Source organism: Cibotium barometz, chromosome 65 (genome assembly GCF_041138505.1).
Source record: "Cibotium barometz isolate CiBa-2024 chromosome 65, ASM4113850v1, whole genome shotgun sequence".
NCBI lineage: Eukaryota > Viridiplantae > Streptophyta > Polypodiopsida > Cyatheales > Cibotiaceae > Cibotium > Cibotium barometz.
In genome coordinates, this window is record NC_141110.1 from 24,230,262 (window position 1) to 24,234,530 (window position 4,269).

The 4,269-nt window shown below is 44.0% G+C and overlaps 1 pseudogene; it reads right to left on the bottom strand.

Moving 5' to 3' along the window:
- Positions 1 to 509: 509 nt before the first annotated feature.
- Positions 510 to 3,099, bottom strand: LOC147603090 (laccase-17-like; annotated as a pseudogene).
- Positions 3,100 to 4,269: the final 1,170 nt, after the last annotated feature.

Consider the following 4,269-nt stretch of genomic DNA (forward strand, 5'->3'; position numbering starts at 1 on the left):
CTAAACTCTACATCTTTCATCCTACTTTCATAATGAGGGTATGTATCTTTGATTATCCTAGTTGTGTTCCTTCCAAGTATTTCTTTAGTCCTAAACTCTACATCTTTCACCCTGCTTTTATAATGAGGGTATGCATCTTTGATTATCCTAGTTGTGTTCCTTCCAGAAAACAAATTATCTTGAATCAAGAAACTCCATCCCTTGATACCAAAACAAAACACTACACATTACCTAGAATGCTAAGAATAATCTAGGGTAGCTACATTTGTTTCTTTATATATGAGGGAGGTAAAATTAGATTAATTTAAAACTTGGAGGGGTTGCTCGAAATGAAATCTCCTAGACCGATGGTGGACATCCACATAACGTAACAAACACAAGGGAATCCTAAGAAGAATTCCATGAAGTGCTAGATGGGAAAACAAAAACAAGGAAGAATGAAAAAATTGGCTGGCATGGGTGTGGGATTCATGCGAATCCTGAGTAACAAAACACAAGAGAAACCTAAGAAGAATCCGATGGAGTGCTAGAGCGAAGGAAGATTGAAAAAAATGTTTGGATGTGGGATTCGTCAGCTTAGCAAGATGGCAAGTCGAAGGGCGGGGGCTGAATGGACTGCTCTGGTCCAATGCCGTTTGTTACAAGGAAAGCAGTTTCCAAACCCCAACCCGTGTGGATCTCCAAGTGAGTGCATGAGCCACACTCTTGCATGCATAGGGTTGTGACACTAATGTCAGCAATGCAAGAACATGAAAACTTGTTGAAGGCATAATATTGGTGTAGTTGTACCTGGATTGTCCACTCGGAAGCGGAGGGCGACCCACCCTCCCTTGGGGACGCCTACAGTGTTGCGCTCAGGAGGGTCGGCCATGTTGAATGTAGAGGGATCGCTCGTGCTATTGTAGTTTCCGACTCCTTGGCCTACCACAAAGAAGTTGTAGCCGTGGAGGTGGATGGGGTGACTCGGTGCCGAGGATGCTGGTGCCTTGTAGAACGAGCTGCACACTGGAGTTGAAGGGCAGCCAGGAGAGCCGTGTGCCCATCTGCGGAGCGAGGTTCTTGGGTTGTGCACCAGTATAGTTGAAAGGCCTTACGGGGTTGTCTGGAAAGCTAGTGGGAAAGACATTCATGGCACTGGTCCGATTCTTCTTGACGCTCATTGACTTGAAGAAGAAGGACTGCAGGAGGGCGGTGTTGGGAAGGGTGAAAGAAACATTGCTGACTGCGGCTGCGAACATGCCTCCAGAGGGCCCCTGGCATACTTTGGCGCGAGGGCACGGTTTTTTGGCCAGGCCCACGGTGAAGAGCAAGTGGCGGTCTACATTGAGGGGAACGGTGGCTGGGAAGGCGTTGGAGTTAAGGCTTCTCAGACTAGCGCTGAAGTTGTTGGCCAAGGTGGTGTCGTTGTAAGGAGGAAGGGCTGGCAAGACCGGCGTGGAGGAGTTGGGGGATCCCAAATACTCAACCACTGCGGTGGCCGTGGTATTGTCGAAGGGCACGGTGGGACCTGCGGAGTTGTAGGCCCTCACTGCGAGCAAGTACCTTCCGGTTGGCTGATCGGCAGTGAGGAGGACGTTAGTGGTCTGCCCTGGCGCGAGCTGGCCTTGAAGGGCTTGGTATAGGTGGCGTCGATCTCCACCACGGTCAGCGTATGGTTGGCGAGGCTGAGGAAGAGCTCGTCATTGAGGCCGGCATTGATGATTCGTAGCAGGTAAGTCTAGTTCTGCTCCACCGGGAGCTTAAACATATCTGCAATTTAATACGCTGATTTTTACAACCACCAAATTGTGTACAGACAATAAAGCTGTCCGTGCCTGAACAGTAATGATTACCCTTAGCGGAGTAATTATAGAGGGCTCCCGGCTGCCAACTTATCTATTCGACGGGGGGCAGCGTACCGAGGACGATAGGGATCTCTTGGGCAGGCTGGGGGAATGGATAGCTGCGCTGTGCCTTTGGTAGGATGATGAAGGCCCCGTGCACAGTAGAGCGCATCCAGGAGATGTGGGCGTGCCAGAGGAGGGTGCCGCGCTGGCCGGTGACGGTGAGATTGTAGAGGTAGCTCCGCCCCGGCTGGATGGGGCACTGCGTGATGTAGGCCGGCCCGTTGAACCTACATATCGATCGATCCACAGCAAAAGTAAAAGCTGAAGTAAGTAAATAGCTATGTGGACGTAATGGCGTTGGTGTTAGTTCAGATCAAGTTATCAGTGGATGGTGATGTTCCTTTCAGGCATCTCGTTGATCACTTTGACCAGCACACGCTCCCCCTCTCGCACGAGCAGCGTCGGCCCGGTAAACGCGTCGTTCACCGTCAGCATGCGTTTGGTGTGGCAAAGCCGGGTGAAGTTGCTGTACTTCACCTGTGCGCGTGGCGGATTAAGCGACGTTTCAAACCGAAACTCTCTCTCTCTCTCTCTCTCTATATATATATATATTTTATAAGTATATATATAAAAAAATTTATTATATTATATTATAATATACATATATATTATATATATATGTATATATATAATATATATATATAATATATATATATGTATATATATATATACATATAATTTATGAGTGACCCCAGGGTGGTAGTAGTTCACTAGAGAGGGGGAGTGTTGAAAAAGGAAGTGATATGGGGAATGTTTGCAGAAAGGGGGAGTGGATTTGTAAGAGTTGAATAATAGCTCATAGACTACAACTCAAAGGGTCCAACGGAGCCCAAAGGATGAAAAATATGTGGAATGTCCAGCCCATGTTGAGACCATATAGGTTCCTAGAAAAAATGGGAAAGGATACCAAGTGGGTGCTTACTTCAAGGGATATTCAAGAGAGATGGTGATATAATCTAGAAAAGATTAGGGAATGCTTAATCAAGCTTATGGGGCCCAAAGGATGAAGAATATGTGGAATGGCCAGCCCATGTTGAGGCCACAGTAGGTGCCTAGAAAAAATGGAAAAGGACACCAAACGGGTGCTTACTTCAAGGGATATTAAAGAGGTATTGTACTCAAATCTAGAAAAGATCAGGGAATGCTTAATCAAGCTTATGGGCCTAGCAAAAATGGGAAAGTATACCAAATGGGTTCTCACTTCAAGCGACATTCAAGGGACATGGTTCCCAAATCTAGAAAAAATTAGGGAATGCTTATTCCAGCTTATGGGCCATTTTTAATGGCTAATGGATATGTACTCAAGCCTATAAAAAGGCATTCTATCTAATGGATTGCACATCTGAGCTTTTGAGCTAAACCTCTTGCCTTGTCGTTATGCTTCAATTTTGTTATTATCATTATCATTAGTGTTACACTCTTTCTTACTTTCTAGCAAGATAAGATGCTAAGTCTAATCCATTTTTACACAGCCACTCTTTATTTAAATCTCAAGTCCCCAAACATGCCATGTTGATGTCCATTATAAAGGGAGTCCACTCTAGATTTAAATTCCCATGATCTAAAATCACGAGATTTTGTTCATGCTAGAGATAGATTTGAGCTTGTAATTGTCATGTGTCACTTTTACCTCTTTATGTGCATTTATGTTTCTTGTGATAAATAGTTTGTGGGGTCATTTTTTGGCTTCTATCCAAAGACATGCTACTTTACCCATAATGAAGTATCATTGTTTACATTGGGCTTTACCTTTTCTCATAGTTTAGCTCGCAAATGTCTGAGCACATTCACTGGTACCGTCCAAAATGCCCATTTAGCATACTTGAAATATTGCATGGTAAGAACTTGAGGTGGCTCAAGTTGACTTAAGGCAACTCGTATGGGAATAAAATTAATGAACATACTTTATTTTCACATTATTGTTGGCATGTGTGACAAAGTGGCACTGTCCACATCCTATAACAAAAGATTAAATTAACATATGAGAATCCAAAGTGTAAGCTCCAACCACAACCCATAACAAAAGATCAACTTAACAAATGAGAATCCAAAGTGAAAGCTCTATGTTTTGAAAACCCAAAAAGTAATACTTCTCCCTACAAGGTGCTTTCTCCAATGGGAATATCTAATATGCCATGAACTAAGCTCGTAATCCATGGCTAGTAAATTTTCATCAGAGACTTTATCGTTCATCCACCGTGATCTAATGTGTCCGTACTTCAAAATTACCTCTGCTTCACTCAATGCACAATGCCACTACCGGCAAAGTTTCTTGTGCTCTTTTAGAAAGTTACTGGCTACTTTCTATGGATATTCAAGCTTTGTTCCAATGAAAAAGACACAACTTCTCTTTACCTGCCAATATATTCTCTTATCTGTTATT